This window comes from Mytilus californianus, unplaced genomic scaffold (assembly GCF_021869535.1).
Source record: "Mytilus californianus isolate M0D057914Y unplaced genomic scaffold, xbMytCali1.0.p SCAF_2, whole genome shotgun sequence".
NCBI lineage: Eukaryota > Metazoa > Mollusca > Bivalvia > Mytilida > Mytilidae > Mytilus > Mytilus californianus.
Window position 1 is genome coordinate 41,347,733 of NW_026262668.1, and position 10,912 is coordinate 41,358,644.

At 29.7% G+C, this 10,912-nt stretch overlaps 1 protein-coding gene across 1 annotated transcript in view; it reads left to right on the forward strand.

Moving 5' to 3' along the window:
- LOC127729843 (probable C-mannosyltransferase DPY19L1) overlaps nucleotides 1–10,427 on the forward strand; it is a 368,682-nt gene extending 358,255 nt beyond the window's left edge. Inside the window, exon 22 of the transcript XR_007994847.1 lies at nucleotides 10,323–10,427. The gene's annotated coding sequence lies outside the window, so the exon portion shown is untranslated. The remainder of the gene's footprint in view (nucleotides 1–10,322) is intronic.
- Nucleotides 10,428–10,912: the final 485 nt, after the last annotated feature.

The window sequence follows — 10,912 nt, forward strand, 5'->3', positions numbered from 1 at the left end:
TAAGAGAAGACATAGTTATGCTTTGGTCTACACACAGGCAATTTGCTCAGATCTTATATTCAATGTACATTAACTTTTAAAAGAAGTTTACAAATGTTTTGCAACGATGCAAATACTAAACTTGAGAGTAAAAAATAAATATCTTTATCAATGAATTCAACATACCAATATCTATTTGATTTAACAGATATATAGAGAATATTTAGTTAACCTGAATGTAAATAACAAAATAGGGAAATATAAAATTCATGGTTTTAAACAAGGGAAATAACAATTGCATAATAATCCTGCGCCACATCAAATAATTTTGCTGGTGCGATGTTGTTCTATCTTTTCGGGGTAAGGTAATAAATGTGTATATACGGGTTCACACATACACACATGTGTATTATATTTAAAGCATAAAAATAAAACTTCTAAAGTGTTAACAATGAATGAAAAAATAATTTTATTATTTTTTTTTCAATATCTTTGATAAATTTGTAAAATGAAAAATGCTCCTCTTTGGAGCATTTTTCATTTTGTCAAACGATTACAAAAATTGAAAAATGCTCCACACAAAAACATTTTCATTTTTGAGAAAATTTTCTAAAGTCGAAAATTCAACCAATACGGGACATTTTTCATTTTTCAATATTTAAAGGCAAATTGAAAAATGCTCCACGTTAGAGCATTTTTCATTTTTCAATTTTTAAAGGCAAATTAAAAAATGCTACATTTTTCATTTTTCAATTTTTTAAGGCAAATTGAAAAATGCTTAAGGTTAGCAATTTCAATATTTTGTTCTTTAGAAGGAGATTGAAATTTGTTTTTTTCTAAAACAATCAAATTCGAATGTTTTAATTTATTCAAACTGTTGATAAGATGAAATCTTTTTAAGAAAAACTTATTATTACTTTTTATATGATCCTCGTGAAATCAAATAATGTAATCTCATGAAAATTACAAATTTCAAATCTCATAACGAAAATGATTTTTCAGAAGTGACATCAACAGATTTTTGTTACATTTATCAAACCAATTAACTTTAAAATTTGTAGCGTATTTTGCAAAATCTATTTTTTCAGCTTAAAATGAAAAATGTTTGGCGTAAATATACACGGTCTCACAATGTCCTTTATAATGTTTATGATATTAAAACAAGCGTTTAATTTGAAATGACTTATGATAAAAGAAGATTTAATGCTAAGGCGAATCGATAAAAAATGAAATAATTTATATTAGTATCACAATTAGATTTTGGAATATATCCAATATTTAAAACTAAACTAATTCTATGGATTTGAAGTACTCAAATATAAATCAAACATATTGTTTCATATAGAAATAAGAAGATGTGGTATAATTGTCAATGAAACAACTCTACACCAGAGACCAAATGACATAGAATACATATACAAAGTCAGCAAACGTTAGTTTTCTCGTTTGAATTGTTTTACATTTGTCATTTAGGGGCCTTTTATAGCTGACTATTCAGTATGGGTTTTCTCATTGTTGAAGGCCATACGGTGACCTATAGTTGTTAATTTCTGTGTCATTTGGTCTCTTGTGGAGAGTTGTCTCGTTAGCAATTATATACCACATCTTCTTATTTTTATATATACAAAGTCAATGCTATAACTGTACTACCACCAAATCATAGTACGAAAACAAAATCCATTGAATTTGACAGTTGTAGGAAATTAACCCTGCATTTCATTGCAGAAAAAAATTTCTGAGTCATAAACATTTACCATTGGTGATTCAAAGCACCATTCTTTTTTTATTTGGTGTTTCTTTACTGTGACTTGACTTTAAGTGTTGCTCTCAACCTATTGCAACTTATTCAAAATTCTGACCAAATTGCAATTTGTTTTATAAAACCAAAATGTTCAACTGGTCAGAAATTAGAACAAACTGCTGTAGAAAACCACAGTCAAATCGTGAAAGTGCAAGATGATAACATAAAGCATACTTACAATCCTATATGTGTATAAGACTTTAATTCCACTTCAATGTTATAAAGAAAAAGCAGTCTAACAGTTTGTATAGAAATTTTATTGTTATTGTCATGCTAAAGGTGAAGGGTAGTAATTTTGAATTGCTATAAAAATGTCCAAACTAAGCTTTCATACAATTTTTCTTTCGAAAAGTCTTCTATATTCATAAGAATCAGACATCATTTGAATTAAAACATTTTATATTCAGTAAAATATGTGTGAAATTACAATACGTGTTTAGTAAGTTTCCATGGGAGATAATCAATTTTTCTTTCGAAAAGTCTTCTATATTCAAAAGAATAATGTTTTAGGTTATCTCCCATGGAAACTTATTACTGTGACTTGACTGTAAGTGTTGCTCTTCACCTATTGCAACTGATTCAAAATTCTGACCAAATTGCAATTTGTTTTGTAATACCAAACTGTTCAACTGGTCAGAAATTTGAACAAACTGCACAGTAACAGTAACAACGTATTGTAATTTCACATATATTTTACTGAATGTAACATGTTTTAATTCAAATGATGTCTAATTCTTATGAATATAGAAGACTTTTTGAAAGAAAAATTGTATGAAAGCTTAGTTTGGACATTTTTGTAGCAATTCAAAATTACTACCCATCACCTTTAGCATGACAATAACAATAAAATTTCTATACAAACTGTTTGACTGATTTTTCATAATAACATTGATGTGGAATTAAAGTCTTATAGGATTGTAAGTATGCTTTATTTTATCACCTTGCACTTTCACGACTTGACTGTGGTTTTCTACAGCAGTTTGTTCAAATTTCTGACCAGTTGAACAGTTTGGTTTTATAAAACAAATCGCAATTTGGTCAGAATTTTGAATAAATTGCAATTGGTGGAGAGCAACACTAACAGTCAAGTCACAGTAAAATATTTTGGAAACTTGAGATGACATGGTTACTAAAGCTTGTAAACAGGTAAAAAAGAGGTGACAATTTTATTAGTTAACTTCCAGTGATGGTTTTTTATTTTATATGCAATGAAATGTTATGTGAAGTTTTTACTATTGTACTGGACAGGATAAAAAATTACTCATGCTTAGTATTTTTTTATTTGAAACAAAGATGAATTCTGCACATTTTTTTGAAATTATGCCAATTTAACAAAGACTAATATGGAAAAAACAATGTGGTATTACTCTTATAATCATTTTAAATGACCATTTCAGTATTAGCCCTGGTATATATTAGAGGTTAGTCGTGTTAGACCAGAGACTTGAAGAGTTGAGTGAAAATACAGCTGATGGAAAATCTACAAATATATACCAGGGCCAAAACAGAAACAGCTAGTTATATATATAAATAAACAAACAAGGAAAACAATAACATGAAGCTTGTATTTATATGGTCACACTAAACAAGTTGATTCAGTGAGTCGAGTTGACTGCAAAAGGTCCTATTCATGCATGGGTTAAAAATTTAAAGGTCATGAAAAAGGATCAATCAAAAGTATTCATGTGTTTAGTCATTTTTATAAGTTATACTTAAATGACTGTCATTGTAAAATCAAAATATCTGTTACATTTGTGTTAGTACTTTGAATTTTCAATTATTCTCTCAGGATATACTAGTGTAAGCATGCTTTCCAAAATATTAAAATTATAATGATTTGATCAAAGCCAATGACTGTTATGATGTTCTAGATTTTATCTTTTGCTTGTTATTGCTACTCTTTTGAAGCTGTAATATCGACAAAGATAGAATAAAGGAAAGTGTTTGGAACAAGAAGACCAAGATTTTGAAATCTGGTTTGAATAAATCTGATGACTTCTTATAGAATGTTCATTAGGTTGATGAGAAGCCAAACCTGGTTCCATCTAGTATCTAATTATATATGTTTTACCCCGATTCCAAAAATATAAAGTTTCTATTTACATTTTTTGTACTTTTGCCTGACATAAGGGTGACAATTTACCACTTCTGGTTTGGTAAATGTCATTACCAGTTTCATATGTAAGCTTTCTTCACACTGATTCCAAAACTATTGGTTTTTATGATCTTTTCTTTAAATCAAGGGAGATAATTTGCTTCTTCTGGTTTACAAAATATCACTTCCAGTCTCATATGATAGGTTACTGTATGCAGATTTCTAAAATATTTGGTTTCTCTGTACTCAAATATTTCTAAATATATGTGAAATATGCGCAAGAACAGCTTTTTCTGGTTAACACCAATTTTAAAGTCATATGTCATCCAACAATTTGCAAAAGACCAAATGGCTCTTACAAGGATCTCACTATACAAATCCTTGCTTTATAGTTTACCAATTAAAGTCATATGATACTTCAAATTTAACAAAAAAGTTGAATATGTTGATATACACAAAATATTCACAGTATATATCAACAGATGAAGTCAAATATATAGAAACATCGCCATGCAACGTCCACAAAAAGTCAACCTTTAAAAATGAGCAATTAAAATGTGTTACAACTTACAAGCATCCATTTCTTAAAAAAATAATAGTGAACATGTCAAATGGTTCTAAGTAATTGGAAAAAAATAAAACAAAACATCAGTTATTCAATTTTTACGGATGGATACATTTTGGTACTCCTCATTACGGAATAATTGATCTTTTGGAGGTCGGTTCATACCCATTTTTCTATGATTCAATATGGATTCAAAAGTAAATGGTACTGGCTACGATTACCTGCAAAAAGTAACAATAAAAAATGATTATTGTTACTTTCCAGACTAATTGCCGAATTGTATTTGCGGTCAGAGACCCAATTTCATATGGAAATAATAATTTTTATTGTAACCTGCAGTTATTGTTACCCCTAAAATATATATGCAGACGGGCACTAATCTAAGAAATTAAATTGTGGAACTATATAGTGAATAAGGATACATCTACAAAATGACACAGAATAGGAACTTTTGACTGGATCATAAATATACGTAGGTGAAAAAAACTATTAAAAAGGTGCAATTTGGAACATTAATGGAATTAAAGGTAATCAAACATGGATCGAAAATAGTATTGACTGAATGTGAAAGAAAGTTTTTAATCCACCAAACATTTAACACTTGTTATGACAACATTTAATTAACAAATAGCACCGCATGGAAAACATAAAAAAAAACAAGTATATATGTAACTCTAATATTTCACTTATTTTCAAGTGCTCCATGATTTTGTGTTAATTGTTTATCAATAAGTAACAGTCAGTAAACTTCGATACCAAAATCCGAAAGTTAATTAGCAGGTCAAGTTTTCGTTCAGCACTCACAGAATGAAATAATTTTTGTTGGAAATATGTTATGTTTTCATAAGAAATGTAAACAAAAGGTACACAGACGACATATATATATATATATATATATATATATATAAACAAGTCTAAATTGAAAACAACGTTCAAACCTATGATTGCGTTGGATAAAAACCGCAATTTTTATACGTGTGCATGCAAATAAAAACAAATTTCTTGTTAGAGGGGTCTAAATACAGCACAAACAACATTTTCCAAAAGACCAAAAAAGTGAAAAAGCATATTTTAACAAAACGCATTTGACTAACAGGTCGAACAACAAATGTTCTTAAACCCTGCTGACCTCCATTGGCGATTGCCATATAAACGGATCACCGATGTAATAAATTGATCTTAAGGTAGATAGGGTGTCTTCCGCCATCTTGGATTTTGAAATACAAGAAAACAATCGGTCTAGATCTTTAATAAAAGGTGCAAATTTTGAGAGTAGTAGGAAATTCATGTGTAAGAATTTTCATTTCAATAGAGAAAATGACATATTTTATCATATTTATGGTTGTATTTTACAGAAAAACAGAATACTTTTGTTTGATTCTATTTTTTCCAACTTTGCCACATAAGGGAAGGCAACTCAAATGTAAGGGCAGATAATTCAGATAAAGTTACTTTTACAATAGAATGTGTTAGGAATTTACCTATTGCGTTATGTAGCAAGAAAACGGGTCCCGTGACCCCATCTTTTCTTTTTCTTATCTGAAAGCATACTATTAGAGCTATCTTCTCATATTTTATCTCAAAATTCTATGGTGTAGTTTTCGTTTTATGGCAGAAAATTGGGTTTTCCATGCATAATCTATACAAAATCTGTCAATTTTGCACAACCTGTAGCGTGAAAATAAGCCCCGTTACCCATTCTTTTTATTATCTTTTTTTAAAAAGCATGATATAAACTACATTTTGGCAAATTATTAAAAAATTCTATGGATTATAATTTAGACACCCCATCTACCTTAATATATATATATATACAAGTCTAAATTGAAAACAACGTTCAAACCTATGATTGCGTTGGATAAAAACCGCAATTTTAATACGTGTGCATGCAAACAAATTTCTTGGTAGCTATAGAGGGGTCTATATATATATATATATATATATATATATATATATATATATATATATATATATATATATATATATATATATATATAAGTCTAGAGATTTGCACAACGATTCTAATATAAGATGGTATTATACGAAGATGTTGTTAATAAATCGTGTTGACAAATATTTCGGCTTAACAAATAGCCTTCTTCGGTGTCAATTATTTTAACAAATAGCCTTCTTCGGTGTCAATTATTTTAACAAAAATAATTGACACCGAAGAAGGCTATTTGATAAGCCGAAATATTTGTCAACACGATTTATTAACAACATCTTCGTATAATACCATCTTATATTAGAATCGTTGTGCAAATCTCTAGACTTATATAATTTTTTTCCTTATCTGCACAGTATCGTCTATTCTAGACGATCCGGTACATAGTAAATTTGCTGGTTGGTCCTTTTTATAGACTTCTATATATATATATATATATATATATATATTTAGACCCCTCTAACAAGAAATTTGTTTTGCATGCACACGTATAAAAATTGCGGTTTTTATTCAACGCAATCATAGGTTTGAACGTTGTTTTCAATTTAGACTTATTTATATTTTTTCGTTTGGGCTTGTATTATATTTGCCTTTGGGTTTATATGATCCGTTCATCCTATTTTGACTCCTCAAAATTCAAGAGTCTATCCTAAATTGAGGTAAATTGTATGGCTTTCCAAATACCGTTTCGATTCCCAACATCACTGAAGAGACATTAATTGTCGAAATCCGGATATGGGGTACAAAAACCTTTGCACCTTTTGTTTGCGGTATACCATCTTTTCCGCAAGTTTATTGTTTTCTGTTTAGTATTAAATTTATAATTAAGATCCATTTATTACATCGGTGATCCGTTTATTTGGCAATCGCCAATGGCAGTCAACAGGGTTTAACAACATTTGTTGTTCGACCTGTTAGTCAAATGCATTTTGTTAAAATATACTTTTTCACTTTTTTGGTCTTTTGGAAAATGTTGTTTTGCTGTATTTAGACCCCTCTAACCAGAAATTTGTTTTGCATGCACACGTATAAAAATTGCGGTTTTTATCCAACGCAATCATAGGTTTGAACGTTGTTTTCAATTTAGACTTATTTATATTTTTTCGTTTGGGCTTGTATTATATTTGCCTTTGGGTTTATATGATCCGTTCATCCTATTTTGACTCCTCAAAATTCAAGAGTCTATCCTAAATTGAGGTAAATTGTATGGCTTTCCAAATACCGTTTCGATTCCTAACATCACTGAAGAGACATTAATTGTCGAAATCCGTATATGGTGTACAAAAACCTTTGCACCTTTTGTTTGCGGTATACCATCTTTTCTGCAAGTTTATTGTTTTCTGTTTAGTATTAAATTTATAATTAAGATCCATTTATTACATCGGTGATCCGTTTATTTGGCAATCGCCAATGGCAGTCAGCAGGGTTTAAGAACATTTGTTGTTCGACCTGTTAGTCAAATGCGTTTTGTTAAAATATACTTTTTCACTTTTTTGGTCTTTTGGAAAATGTTGTTTGTGCTGTATTTAGACCCCTCTAACCAGAAATTTGTTTTGCATGCACACGTATAAAAATTGCGGTTTTTATCCAACGCAATCATAGGTTTGAACGTTGTTTTTTTCAATTTAGACTTGTTTATATTTTTTTGTTTGGGCTTGTATTATATTTCTTAAAATATACATTTTCACTTTTTTGGTCTTTTGGAAAATGTTGTTTGTGTTGTATTTAGACCCCTCTAACAAGAAATTTGTTTTGCATGCACACGTTTAAAAATTGCGGTTTTTATTCAACGCAATCATAGGTTTGAACGTTGTTTTCAATATAGACTTATTTATATTTTTTCGTTTGGGCTTGTATTATATTTGCCTTTGGGTTTATATGATCCGTTCATCCTATTTTGACTCCTCAAAATTCAAGAGTCTATCCTAAATTGAGGTAAATTGTATGGCTTTCCAAATACCGTTTCGATTCCTAACATCACTGAAGAGACATTAATTGTCGAAATCCGTATATGGTGTACAAAAACCTTTGCACCTTTTGTTTGCGGTATACCATCTTTTCTGCAAGTTTATTGTTTTCTGTTTAGTATTAAATTTATAATTAAGATCCATTTATTACAACGGTGATCCGTTTATTTGGCAATCGCCAATGGCAGTCAGCAGGGTTTAAGAACATTTGTTGTTCGACCTGTTAGTCAAATGCGTTTTGTTAAAATATACTTTTTCACTTTTTTGGTCTTTTGGAAAATGTTGTTTGTGCTGTATTTAGACCCCTCTAACAAGAAATTTGTTTTGCATGCACACGTATAAAAATTGCGGTTTTTATCCAACGCAATCATAGGTTTGAACGTTGTTTTCAATTTAGACTTGTTTATATTTTTTTGTTTGGGCTTGTATTATATTTCTTAAAATATACTTTTTCACTTTTTTGGTCTTTTGGAAAATGTTGTTTGTGTTGTATTTAGACCCCTCTAACAAGAAATTTGTTTTGCATGCACACGTATAAAAATTGCGGTTTTTATTCAACGCAATCATAGGTTTGAACGTTGTTTTCAATATAGACTTATTTATATTTTTTCGTTTGGGCTTGTATTATATTTGCCTTTGGGTTTATATGATCCGTTCATCCTATTTTGACTCCTCAAAATTCAAGAGTCTATCCTAAATTGAGGTAAATTGTATGGCTTTCCAAATACCGTTTCGATTCCTAACATCACTGAAGAGACATTAATTGTCGAAATCCGTATATGGTGTACAAAAACCTTTGCACCTTTTGTTTGCGGTATACCATCTTTTCTGCAAGTTTATTGTTTTCTGTTTAGTATTAAATTTATAATTAAGATCCATTTATTACATCGGTGATCCGTTTATTTGGCAATCGCCAATGGCAGTCAGCAGGGTTTAAGAACATTTGTTGTTCGACCTGTTAGTCAAATGCGTTTTGTTAAAATATACTTTTTCACTTTTTTGGTCTTTTGGAAAATGTTGTTTGTGCTGTATTTAGACCCCTCTAACAAGAAATTTGTTTTGCATGCACACGTATAAAAATTGCGGTTTTTATCCAACGCAATCATAGGTTTGAACATTGTTTTCAATTTAGACTTATTTATATATATATATATATATATGCATGCATTGGTTCAGTAATTTCCTAAACATTATAATTACCAAAAATTCATTTCAAATGACTTTAAATTTTAAAATTTCATGTGCAATAACTCCAATAAGTTGTCATTATATTACTTTGGACCAAATTTACAAAATATTTTAACAAAAATATCAAACTGCAAGATTCAAAAAGAGGGTAATGCATAAAACCTAGAGAGAGAAAAAAATTCTGGACCATATCAATATATCTTATACTTTCAGAGGAGATCCTAATATATGTTGATTGCCTGGGTGTAATTGGTAAATCACAAGGTGTTGTCTTTTTTTTTGTCCTTTATGGATATTCTGTGTCTTGTAAAGCAATTTTGTTTCAAGTCATTAGAATCCAGCTTATTTTTAAGGTCTCACTAGAAGCTTGCCTATTTTTTACGGCTCTCAAGTTTTTCAATTGGTCAAAGTTTAAACTCTTGTTGTCTGCAGCAGGACAAACAAATTAAAAAAACAAAGATGCAAACTAAAAGAGATGTGGCTATGAGACAGCAAGCAGGACCTACATTACCAAAAGACATATAGAGTGCAACATACAGGTTTTGACAGTAAACACATGTGTCTATATATATGTACAATATGTCAAAACCTAAATCGTCCCTAGTCTATAAACTTCGTGAATAAATTAAACAAAAATAATCATATCATTAAAAGGAAGAAAAAAGGCACTTCCTTGAAATATAGTTTTATCATGATTATTGTTATATTACTGAGCAAAGTGTAATACGTTGAAAGAAAAATATAAACACTTGATTAATGTGTTTATTTTTGTGTATTTTCAGGTCTAATTATTCAGGGACCAGGATATTACTTAACAACAGTGTGGTGTTTCATGACTTGGAAATGGGGATTTTCTTTTTTTTTCTTTTCAAGGATGTATCGAAGACAGACTTTAAATTCTTTGAGTCTTACGCATATATTGTACTATCAGGAATCGTTTGTTAAAGCTATAGTCGGTTGTAACAGGGACATTATATATTGACAGTATAAAAGTCCCAGGTTGTAAGAGCTAAAGTTGGTTGTTAGAGCCTCTTAAGCTCATGTTTATTGTTGTTTGTACATATGTGCCAATTCTAAATAAAATTTATTTATTTTCTTATTTACTTACGTATCGTTTTAATAAGGAAAACTAGGCACTAGCACAATTACATGTACCATCAAAAAATAACTAGAGGCAATGTGAGCAAAGCTCACAAAATGATACCCCTGCTCCTTGCAAATTTCATGCTTTTGGTAAGGGAAACCCAAAAATTTTTTGAGATCAATAACTTTTACAAAGTAGGAGGTGCAAAATAGCATTATATGGTTATGATTGGGAAATTTTTTGAATAAGTTGTAATAAGGGGCTATGTTCACCACTATTATGTACTAT